Raw genomic sequence first — 13,265 nt, 5'->3', positions numbered from 1 at the left:
ATATTCTCCCTGTACTTGCGTGCGTTTCCTCCGGGTACTCCGCTTTCCTCCCACAATCCAAAAATATACAGGTAGGCTAATTGGCTCTCAACAAAATTAACCCTAGCGTGAATTTGTCTGCATGTACATGTGATAGGAAATATAGACTGTAAGGACTGATGTGAATGGCCAAATATTCTCTGTAAAGTGCTGCGGAATATGTTTGCGCTATATAAATAACTGACAACACATAAATAAATCATAATTGCAGCCTATGCTGAGTTAAGATTACCAGAGATCTGTCTGATTTAAGACGTATCTCTTGACTAAGTATAGGGCTGGTGCAAACGTGGGTTGATGATGATGACAGCTAATTCCACAAGCAGGTGAATAGGTTGGCACGGTCTAAAGCTGGGTATACACTATACAATTATATGGCAGATAATCTGTGGTTGGAGTGAAAACCTGGCATTGGATGAGAGCCACTGACCAGCGACCTTTTGCTCCTAAACACTGGAAATTGGACAAAACCTGTCGTTTATACAAATTGGTTAAGTCACGACAGGTTTTGCCCATTTTCCAGTGTTTTGTAGCAAATGGTCGATTGTCAGTTACTCTCATTCATTGCCAGGTTTTCACTCCAACCACAGATTATCTGCCAGATAATTGTATAGTGTATGCCCAGTTTAAGAGATGTGCAACTCGCATGCGGGCGAATAGCTGCAGTTATGTCCGTGCAAGACTGCAAACGCACCTGACTTGCGTGCAATTCTGAATCAATCCTATTGTGTTTACCTTGAACAAGCTAGGCTGAAACCACACATAAAATATATAACGCAGCTGCAGGAAATGTCCGTGCCGTATAGGGGCCTCTTAACCATACACCGGCACAATGTCTGCCCCATCATCAGTCAGTGTCCAACAGGGCAGATAACGCATTGCAATAATATTAGTATGTCACATGACACCTTTGTCTGCATTCTTCATGCACACATTTTAACCTCATTATTTTCCAATTTGGCCACAATAAAGAAGTTCTGAAGTTACATTAAATGTAAAGCACAGTACAGTACAGGGCAGATCTATTAACCTGAAGACGGCATAAGGAAGTGATAAACCAGTGATAAGTGCAAGGTGATAAACACTCCAGCCAGTCAGCTCCTGTCAATTTACATATTGGAGCTGATTGGCTATTGCGTTTATCACCTTGCACTTATCGCTGGTTTATCACTTCCTTATGCCTTCTCCAGGTTAATACATCTGCCCCATTATTTCCTCCTGGACAGTGCCTGCTGTGCTGCTGAGTCCATAAGGACCATACACTGCTATTAAAGCTATATATTAACATGTGAATGCATGCTGCATCCTCAGCATATACTCAGACATGCAGAATGAAACATTTGTCATAGGGTTTAGTCATTCTTATGTGAGAATGACTAATGTCTGTATGGTTTTCTAGGTATTGCATAGCATTGCACACATTAAACAGATTGCATTTGTTAAATGAGTGTAAAAATACATTACTTTAAATGTACATTATAATTATATTGAGTGTAATTTACAGTAAACGTGTGACATGTATTTTTCTGTAACAAACAATGCATTGAGAGCAGTGGGAAAACACAGCTGTGAGCTAATTAAGGATGTAGCGGATTAGCCGCAGGAGACATGCTAGGATGATCCTTAAATTTCATACGAGTAGAGACAAGTCTTTTTATTTCTCTTTGATAAAGTCTTGGAAATGAAACGCGCCAGACATAGTTCTGTGTACATCTCCAGTGACTAAGTAGGGAGAAAGCAGAATCAATTAAAAGAGCACTCAGGGGTCTATTCATAAAGAAAACAAAACATAATACATTGTCACTTATCACTATATATATATCGCATCGGTTCGATAAGTACCAATTCATGTATACTCACCCTTCCGGCGAAGCGATGCGGTATCCAGGGCTCCAACGACGCTCTCTTCACCGGCGGTCCTCCTCTGCGGTCTTGAAGTCTGCAGGTCCTTCTGCGCATGCGTCGCCGGCTGACCTCCCCGGAAGGCCGCAGTGGCTGATGGGAGGTCAGGTGGGCAAAGCCAGTGCCGGATGCGGACAGAGAGCAGGGAAGCATTGAGCTTCCCTGCAATTACCGCACAGCAGTTCAGGTTACGCCATCCTGAGATGGTGAACCTGAACTTCATGGAAAATCGCACTCACCATACTAAAGTATGGGGATGCCGACGGCCGGTATCCCGTCGGCCAGCATACCGACCCTGGGATCCCGGCCGCTAGAATGCCGGCAGGGGGGCTATGCTCGCCACAGATTCTATTCCCATTCTATGGGTGGCGTGGACACCCACGAGTGTGAATAGCCCGTTAGCCGGGATTCCGGCTGGCGGCATTGTCTGTGGTCGGGATTCCAGCGTCGGTATTCTGACCGCCGGGATCCCGACTGCCGGCAATGTAACTACAGCCCATTAAACATATCCTGTAACAGCATTTCTTTTCCCATCAACACATTTTTTACCAAAACATTGGCATACAGTTTATGTATTAATGTAAACTATACTTGTACACGTTCTTAAATGATACATGTTTGCTAATAAAAATAAAAAGTTCCACAGTGGTCAGACGGGTTAAATATTCCAGTAATTGATGATGGATGAGGCTATCAGGAATTGTTGTGACTCTTGTTGTGCTCACTATGGGTAAGGGCCCTTAAACTGCCATCAATTTCAGGAATGTTTATGAAATACCTGTAGAGGGCCTGCTGACTGTTCTACGTGTGTATACACATTGGGGGTAATTCCAAGTTGACCGCAGCAGGAAATTTTTTAGCAGTTGGGCAAAACCATGTGCATTGCAAGGGGGGGGGGGGGGGGGGGGAGCAGATATAACATGTGCAAAAAGAGTTAGATTTGGGTGGGTTATATTGTTTCTGTGCAGGGTAAATACTGGCTGCTTTATTTTTACACTGCAATTTAGATTGCAGATTGAACTCACCACACCCAAATCTAACTCTCTCTGCACATATTATATCTGCCTCCCCTGCAGTGCACATGGTTTTGCCCAACTGCTAACAATATTCCTGCTGCGATCAACTTGGAATTACCCCCATTGTACAGGGATAATTTAAATATGGTATAATTGAGATTTTCACCAAGCATAGAAAATAGATTGTTTGGTTGTGATCATCTTCCATCACCATGATATCATTGTTTTCTGGCCAAGTAAAACTATTAAATTTGGAAACAATTTGGAAACATTTCTTGGAATAAAAAGCACAGTTTTCATGCCTTACACACAGATTGTAATCTAGTGAAAGTGATTGCTTTGCAAGAAACAACATCGGGGGAATGCTTATGCTTAGGTCAGATGGTGCTATGGGACGTAAATAGCCCAGGAACTTCCTTGATTGACCACAGATGGGGGACACCAGAGCAAGCAAGCCAAAAGTAATTACATTTCACAATGACCCAAGAGTAAGGATAGTAGACAGGACAGTAGGCGGCAAGGAAGTGTTGAAGCAATTGCAGAAATCACTGTATACAGGGGGTTATTCAGAGTTGTTAGAAAACCAAAAAAGTTAGCAATCGGGCAAAACCATGTTGCACTGCAGGTGGGGCAGATGTAACATGTGCAGAGAGATTAAGATTTGGGTGGGTTATATTTTTACTGTGCAGGGTAAATACTGGCTGCTTTATTTTTACACTGCAATTTAGATTCCAGTTTGAACACACCCCACCGATATCTAAATCTCTTCCCACCTGCAGTGCAATATGGTTTTGCCCAGTTGCTTAGGCTTTTTTTTTTTTGCTTTACTTACAAGCATGAATCAGGACCACATTTTGCCATGGATGCAATGCGCATTCAGTAAACACAACTTTACAGCAATTTACATCTTTCATCAAGAATGAAATGCTTCACATGATGGAAATAAAGTTTAGCTTTACAATGACGTAATATCTCATGAGACATATAAATTGTAAAAATAAAAAAGGCAGTGATGATCTCAACATGATCCTTGTAATCGAGTTATCAGACTGCTCAGTATATCAAGAATATTATTTGGTTAGCATTTTTATGCGATGTTTCTCTTTGTATATATACAAATATATATATATATATATATATATATATATATTTTTTTTTTTACATTTATTATACCTCCCAACATGACCCTCTCCATGATGGACAGAATGCTCTGCTCCTGGACTTCCCTCTTAATTTATGATTGCCATCACCTTTGCTGAAACACCTTTCTTATTCATTAACTAGTTCAGCACAGGTGACGGCAATCAGACATTAAAAGAAATGTCCTGAAGTAGAGCATTGTGCCCCTCCTGGAGAGGGTCATGTTGGGAGGTATATATATATATATATATATATACATACCTCCCAACATGACCCTCTCCAGGAGGGACAGAATGCTCTGCTCCTGGACTTTTCTCTTAATTTATGATTGCCATCACCTGTGCTGAAACACCTTTCTTATCCATTAACTAGTTCAGCACAGGTGACGGCAATCTTAAATTAAGAGAAAAGTCCAGAAGCAGAGCATTGTGTCCCTCCTGGAGAGGGTCATGTTGGGAGGTATGTATATATATATATATATATATATATATATATATATATAATATACACACACATTGTTTGACCAGCACAACTGGGGTTGGGAAAGTCAGTCATAGCTTAGTCTCCTAGGAAGCTAATCTAATGTAGACTGAGGGGTCTATTCATGAAGCAGTGAAAAGAGTGGAGGAGTGAGCCTGTGGAGGAGTTGCCTATGGCAACCAGTGTTGAAGTAACATTTATCAAGTGCATTCTATACAATTATACACAGCAACTGATTGGTTGCCATGGGCAACTTCACTAGTGACTCACGTCTCCACACTTTTCACTGCTGCATGAATAGACCCCTAAGTCTACCATTCCATATTGCATTGCACTTGCTTACCACTAATGTGGCTTAAGATATTAGTGTGGTAGCCCCAACTACTTTTTTGTTGGCCCCATCTATATTGGTGCCTATACATGACGCCACCTTCTGTTGTGTTTTTTTTCCAGGGAGGTTTTATGTTTTTAATCCGCCCCTGGGTACAGTATATACTGCATGTGTCAGCTAACACAGCCCTGCACACCAGCAGTAAGTGTACGCTCACTTTATGTAGTATGCGCTGATGGTTAGCTTACATATTCCTCTTTTGCCATGTCACTCTTTTTTTCCTCAGATGTTCTTATTGTCTTATTTCAGTGTGCATTACAGTGGTGTGCTGCAAGGCTACACCCTTTACCACAAGACCAACAAGACCATGGGGGTAATTCCAAGTTGATCGCAGCAGGATTTTTGATAGCAACTGGGCAAAACCATGTGCACTGCAGGGGAGGCAGATATAACATGTGCAGAGAGAGTTAGATTTGGGTGGGGTGTGTTCAATCTGCAATCTAATTTGCAGTGTAAAAATAAAGCAGCCAGTATTTACCCTGGACAGAAATAAAATAACCCACCCAAATCTAACTCTCTCTGCACATGTTATATCTGCCTCCCCTGCAGTGCACATGGTTTTGCCCAGTTGCTATCAAAAATCCTGCTGCGATCAACTTGGAATTACCCCCCATGTCCCTTTTTCACACACTCCTTAGGCCTAATGATCCTAATAAAAAAATGAAGGGGACACTGATGCTCTTTCTTGCACAGGGCATCAAAATGTCTAGTTATGGCTCTGCCCGACTGACCCACAAGCTTAAGAGGTGTATTGCGGCCAGATGGAGGGACACAAGGCCTGACCACATCAGGGGGAGTCCTCAAAGTGCAATGGCCAATGCCCGCTTTTATTAAAGCTCTGTAGCACTCCGATGGTGGCGGTGGATGTCAGCACAGGTGAGGCCACTGCTCAGTGGACCCCGACGGAGAGGACAGAGCGCGAATGCTGGAGGTGAGACATGCTGCTGCAGGTGAACAGTGGTAAGGAACAACGGAAAACAGAAGGAAAGAAAGCAAAGACAGAAAGACATTTTATCACTTTAATAATTTTGTTGATAGCGTTCGCCACAAATGTGTTGCCCAGGGGCCCTCACAGACCTTAGTCCGGCCCTGGTTAGTGGCCATGAGGAAAGCACTGGATGATTTTTGCACTTTTTATTAATGGTTAAAAAAAATGACAGCCAGTAATTGTCTTTCCAGCATTTTGGGGAAAAGAAAAATGTCTGTATAATCATTCTCAGTCTTTTTATACATGTTTGTAAAATGTTGGAATAAACACTTTTACATCTCATCAGCCAGTTCTAAAAAAAACCCTCTCCCATGAACACAACACCCCCACATCATTTACCACATTATTGAGAGCATGCCTTGCCACAGTTTTCCTATTTGGCCATGATAAAAATGTTGCAGGGCATGCTGGGATTTGAACGTAGATCAGCGGACAATGTTGATCAGTGATCCGTTGAGAAATCAGCAAAAAATTCTGCATGTTAAAAATCCCTTGCTCGACGTTCCCAATTAAGTTTTGGTCACAATCAGCAAATCGAGGATTTCCAACATGTTGGATTTACCCGATCCCCCGACACAGGCATATGTGCTGAAACACATAAACAGACATAAACAGATTCACACAACACAAATTTTGGACCTGTATAACATACGGTGCGCTTAATAGGAAAGAAACTAATACATCCCTTTTTAGGAGAGGTGCAGAGAATTTCTCGTATTTCCAATTCTTCTTCAGGTGATATATATCCGGAATGGGTACCCCAGAAGAAATTATAACAAAAGAAATACAATGTGTAGTTTGTTCTTAAACAAGTAACGAGGTGAGAATACAGATTTTTAGAAGCTGCTCAAGGGCGTACCCCACTCACACAAAGGATAGAGGGAGTATACACATCAAGGTATCTTTTAACCGAGTAGTGCCCTGATCCCTTTAAAAGTCCCGTCTGGTGTCTTTCATTCTCTGAAGTGCAAACCAGTCAGGTGATGTTACCCAAAAGTAGTCAGCTTACAATAATTAGAAGGCGTACCCCAACACTCACAGCAAGAGGGAGGGTGGTAAACGCATCAAGGTATCTTTGTGTTGAATGTTGTCCTAGGTTCTTTTTCTCATAATGTATGTCCGGGACATGTGTCCAAATATGAAAAGATATGATAACAAACAAAACAATGTGTAGTATATCCTTAACAACCAGGGAGTAATAATATGGGGTTTTAGGGACTTAATCAAAGGCGTACCCCACTCACACAAAAGGTAGAGGGAGTACACACATCAAGGTATCTTTAAAACCAAATAGTGCCCCAATCACTTTAGAAACCGCTCTGGTGTCTTTCACTCTCTAGATGCAAAACCAGTTTAGTGGTATTACAGTTTATTATGTTATACAGGTCCAAAATTTGTATTGTGTGAAATTGTGTTTTAAATGTGGTGACACCTATTATTTGGACCTGAACAAACTGAGCTGCTTTGCGCCACATTGACGCACTTTCCCCCCAAAAACGTATTTTCCTAGACATAAACAGATATATGTGCTGAAACACAAAGGGCGGTATCCTATTAGCCGTGGTAGATTCCTACGCTAAAAGTCTCGTCTGGGACTATCCTATTAGCCCCGATAAGCCAGCGCCCCGTGGCTGGGTTAAGTATGAATTAACTACTATCAAAATCCCGACGGTCAAAATACAGACAACCATTGACTGATGGTCAAAATACCGACAGTTAAAATATCGACAAGGTCAAAATCCCAAAATTTAAAATGTCAACAGGTCAAAAAGTTGACACGATTTTTTTTTAAAAAGGTTTTTTTTGGTGTTTATGTCGACAAAGGTCGACATGAACACCGTATAAGTGTACCGCGTCCCCTCACATGGCTTACACTTCAGGCACACTATTATATTCCCCCTCCAGGTCCACTGGGATGGTAAAGTATGAACAAGTCGGTTTCAATAAAAAAATCATGAAAAACTCATGTTGACTTTTTGACCTTTCGACATTAAATGTCAGTATTTTGACCATGTTGGGATTTTGACCTTGTCGGGATTTTGACCGTCGGTCAATGGTTGATGGTATTTTGATCGTCTGGATTTTGATTGTATGTAAATTGACCGTATCCCCCTTGGCTTAGCGCAGATTTTGCTTTGGCTGCCCCTAGGCAAGCGAAACCAATTCCCCGGAAACAGCCCTGTTTTCCAGCGAAAACGGGACTGTTTTTCAGTAAAAAAACACTGATCCTGTGTGCTTTTCAGGAGAAAGGGCATTTTTTTTATGGGTGATCTAATAGGATAGCCTGTAAAATAAAATCGGTGAAACATTGGGAAAAATCGCAAAAAAAAGACAGTTTTTCACACCCGATGTTTTACCGTGGCTAATAGGATACCGTCTATAAACAGATGTCAGGGCAATGTCGTATAAGTGTTCCAGACTATTGCAATTTTCACATAAGAAGAATGCAGCCTTCTAAAGAGGATACCAGTGTAACCTGAAAGTGAAAGGTGGAGGACAATTACCACCACGTCATACTGACTGACTACATTATTAAAATACTGCATGAATCGCCTTATACAGTCACAGTTTACTAGTTAGATTATTGCCACTGTGCAAAATGCTTCTTTTCCAGCTCTTTCCTTTAATTTTCTACACCGTGCTAGAATTATCCTGCTATCTGTCACAGTGCATTTGTATATTTTGTCATTTAAATTATCCCCTTAATCTCCATTCTATTGTAAACGGAAGTGCTGGGAACATGGTACAATGGACTTTTATTTTATTTTACAGCACTGAATGAAAATGCACGTCCTTCTGGTTAATATATCCTGCCTCCTACTGTACTGTATACCCTTCATCTTAATATTTTCTAACAATCCACCCTTGCAAGAATAAGTCTTTACTATTATCCCAAATTAAAATTGTTTCCACTCCCATTAATTCCAGTGAGAACAAACGTTTCCTACCACATCTTATCTTGCTCATGTATTTATTTGACCATTTTCCGTGTTTACACGGTTTCCATGCCAATATGAAAATAGTTCCGAAAGTTTTGTCCTAAGACCTCTTCATTGTGTGCGGAGAAAAATAAAAGTAGAACTTCCTATTTTCATTTCAGAATATTGCATTGACGTTTAATTCCATGGTTTTAAATGCTTAACACAGTTAGCCATTAAGAACACTGCATGTACTGTAGTCAGGCCCGGCGACAGGGGGAGTCAAAGGGGACAACCCTCCCGGGCCCCGAGCTTCAGGGGGGCCCCATCACTTGCTTGGTCTGGTTGGTCTTCGCTTTGTTGCCTTCATTATGCTTGCGGCATGCCTCTCTGCCGCCCCGTCCCTGTCTCACAATCTGCTGCCGCTGCCGCTGAAGAGCCGGGCAGCAGAGCAGCAAACACAGGCTACACTGACTGTGTGAGTCAGGGCTCCTTATAGCAGCTGCCCGCAGCACTACCTCTGTCCAACCCTGCTCCCTACGTGCCTGGATGGCACCCTCACAGCCCGTCATACTGTATACTATGTCAAGGTACTGCCATATTATTCTACATAAATGTGTGTATGGTGAGTTCTATGTGTGTGTGTGTGTATATATATATATATATATATATATATATATATATGCAAAAAATGTCCCTGGCACTCCGGACTTCCGTTCACCTTGCTCCGGTGCCCTCCCCTCAGATCTGCATCTGTGTATATGGTCCTTGTATGCCGCCCATACAAGGACCATATATATATATATATATATATATATATATATATGTGTGTGTGTATATATATATGTATAAATTATAATATATATATAGATACTGTACATTTTATATATATACATATATATATATATATAAATATATATACAGTATATGTGTGTGTGTATATATATATATATAATTTTTTTACAGCGACTTTGTGCTTTATAAGAGGGGGGGGAGTCAAGGCAGGGTGGAGGGCCCCGGAGAAATTGGTGTACCGGGCCCCAAGATTTCTCTTGCTGGCCCTGACTGTAGTCAGGGTGGCGACAGCCTGACTGAGTGCATTTGTGCTTTAGCGCGCTGCGTACGACATGCAGATGCCCTGATAAGGACTGTGGGATACTGTGTGCGGTTACTGGTGAATGTATGAACCTTCTGTAACGGCAAAGTTATACTAACAGAGAATACGGCAATGCCCAAACACATGCTGTAAATGTTTAACCCCTTTGCCCTGTGCTGAACCTATTTTGGCCCTTTTTATGCTGGACACATTGGTGGTCATTCCGAGTTGATCGCAGCCAGCAACTTTTTGCTGCTGCTGCGATCAACTAGTCCACGCCTATGGGGGAGTGTATTTTAGCTTAGCAGGGCTGCGATCGCTTGTGCAGACCTGCTAAGCTAAAAAAATTTCAAGCAGAAGTAGACCAGCCCTGGACATACTATTACTTACCCTGAGCGACGATCTCTGCGATGCTGGCGCTGGATTTGACGTCAGACATCCGCCCTCTGTTCTTCTGGACACGCCTGCGTTTTCCTTACCACTCCCCGAAAACGGACTCCAACGGTCCGGTTCCGCCCAGGTACGCCTTCTTCTTGTCAATCTTCTTTGCGGTCGGCTCTGCGACCGATTCCATCGTAGGACGCGACATAATCCCTGTCGCTGGGCAATGTCGGGCACGCGCATTGCGGCCGCCGCGCATGTGCATTCCGGACCCGTTCGCACCGCAGCGATAAACCGCTGCGTGCGAACGGGTCGGAATGACCCCCATTATGGGGAAGAAGACAGATAACTACTCGCCGATGTCTTGAATGATACCTGCATTTCTTCTCTAATTTTCTATAGCAGGAGACCAGTCTGGCCAAAACTACGTGGAGACCCGAACAGCACATTTACTTACCATAAAGAGGATTGGAAATCCTTCTGTATATGAAAGAGTGGACTTGATTATTACCAATATTATGATCATAGGTCACTGGAGCAAGTTGAGTAATTAAATACTACACATTTGATTTATTGGGTTGGTATCGAAATCCCGTCAGTTACTATACCGGCTATCAGAATGCCGACAGTAGTGTCCCAAGGGTCAAAATCCCAACGGGATTTGACTCTACCCCTAACTGGGGTACGTCAGCCCAGTTTTCTGAGAGTGGCAAAGCCAGTGTCTGCATCTTCCAATGTACATTTACTGACCTCACAAGTGAGCAGGAGGCGGCCATTCTGAGTAAGCTTAGGCCTACTTGGTTAGCATTACTGCCTCAGAGCACTGGGGTCATGGGTTCTATCCCCACCACGGCCACAAACTGTGTGGAGGTTGTATATTCTGCCCGTGCTTGTGTGGGTTTTCTCCGGATACTCTGGTTTCCTCCTACAACCACACTGGTAGGTTAATTGGCTCCCTACACAAATGAACCCTAGTGTGTAAGTGTGTGCGTGTACATGGGCAGACTAGATGGGCCAAGTAGTTCTTATCTGCTGTTAAATTCTATGTTTTTTTTACTCAGATGGCTGAAGGTGCCGCTGTCACGACTATTGATTGCAATCATGATCTGATGTGGCGTCTAGGGATGCAGCACTAGGATCTGGGATGCTGACAGAAGACGTCTTATTCCTGGGATGCTGACAGAAGACGTCTTATTCCTTCAGATACAGTACCTCCTATAGGCATTAGTATATTTTTGCACAGCAGCTGCATCCAAAGACCCAGCTGCTGTACAAAATCATCCATCTCCGAAGTAGACCCAATATGGAGCTAAATGTAATAGCCTGTGAGCTGTGGGACTATGGTGGTCATTCCGAGTTTCGCAGTCAGCAACTTTTAGCTGCTACTGCGATCAACAGTCCACGCCTATGGGGGAGTGTATTTTAGCTTAGCAGGGCTGCGATCACTTGTGCAGTCCTACTAAGCTAAAATAATTTCAAGCAGAAGTAGGGCAGCCCTGGACCTACTTACCCTGTGCGATGGATCCAGCGATGATGGGCCCGGCTTTGACGTCACATCTCCGTCCTCCGTTGTCCTGGACACGCCTGCGTTATACTCACCACTCCCCGAAAACGCTCTCCAACGGTCCGGATCCGCCCATCCACGCCTCCTTGCTATCAATCTTCTTAGCGGTCGCCGCTGCGACCGCTCTTGTCGGTAGCCGCGGTATAACCCGGTGACCCCTGTCGCTGGGCAATGTCGCACACGTGCCCTGCGCCAGCCACGCATGCGCATTCTGCACCCGTTTGCACCGCAGCGAAAAAACGCTGCGTGCGAATGGGTCAGAATGACCCCCTATATCGGCAAACTGTGCACTCGCAGTGGCCACATTGCGCCTGCATGGCCTCAAACATTGCGGCCGCATCCCGGAAGGATGGGGCCACAATGTGATTGACATTGGCGGCTGTTCGCAGGGCGGCGAAATGGTGTTGGGGGACATGGCGGGCTGAACGGGCATAGGCAAACGCAGGTTTTTTTTGGTTGCCCGGAAACCCCCCCTTCTCTTGGCAATTGGCTCAATTTTTGATAATAGCAATGGTATATAATACGATTACTAGAGCTGCTGCCACATCATGCAAGTTAAGAGACAGAGCGGAGCTGCTGCACATGCCCAGTGGTAGCAGCTTCTTCTATCAAGTTTGCTGTGCGTGGATCTGAGCACTGCACCAGAGAGTAGCTACCAGGAAGAGACAGGAACCTTATCATGAGGTGGAAGAATGTGTGCTTAGAAAGTGTAGTACTGGTTCCATTGTGTTGGCGTATTTATTTATTATAGTATGTTTAACCTTTTTCATGACCACTTATCTTATTTATATTATTTAAATGTTTGATACAGTCTATACTATAGACCGTCTATAGTGTTACATATTAATACTGTATTCCATGTTCTGCAGAGTGGTAGATTACATTTGGAAACCCCCCTCTAGAAATCCTGCGTTTGCCACTGACGGGGGCATGCCAGGAGTGTTGGCGAACCAACTGATAGGGCGGCTTAGGGGTCAACCTTAATTCGATGCGTCCGTAATTCACACATGCTGGGCGGTTTTGCCCTGTGCTGAGTGGCCCCCAGCATGTGAGGAGATGGACGCAGATCTAACTGCCTACGCAGCGATCTGCATCCATCTCGGAATAAAGTCCTTAGCCCCTAGTGTCTTTTGTACTGTACGCAGATATCACTGGGATCCATATTCTGAGGAGATTCACATGAGGGATACATTCAAAATTTGATTAATCCCCAAACTTTTAAAATCCACATTTTCCAGGATGAGGATAAAATAGCAACATCTGACCTCAACGCAACCCCAGAGCCGGCCATAGGCATAAGCAAACTAGGCAATTGCCTAGGGCATTTGATATGCCTAGGGGCATCAGCAG

General features: G+C 43.5%; 1 long non-coding RNA gene across 1 annotated transcript in view; it reads right to left on the bottom strand.

Moving 5' to 3' along the window:
- Positions 1-1,503: 1,503 nt before the first annotated feature.
- Positions 1,504-13,265, bottom strand: part of LOC135058218 (uncharacterized) — a 45,533-nt gene continuing 33,771 nt past the window's right edge. Inside the window, exon 2 of the long non-coding RNA XR_010244686.1 lies at positions 1,504-1,761. This is a non-coding gene — a long non-coding RNA (uncharacterized LOC135058218). The remainder of the gene's footprint in view (positions 1,762-13,265) is intronic.

The sequence above is a fragment of the Pseudophryne corroboree genome, chromosome 3 (genome assembly GCF_028390025.1).
Source record: "Pseudophryne corroboree isolate aPseCor3 chromosome 3, aPseCor3.hap2, whole genome shotgun sequence".
Classification (NCBI taxonomy): Eukaryota; Metazoa; Chordata; class Amphibia; order Anura; family Myobatrachidae; genus Pseudophryne; species Pseudophryne corroboree.
The sequence above is the reverse complement of the archived record's forward strand: the minus strand, read 5'-3'. Positions and strand labels throughout refer to the sequence as shown.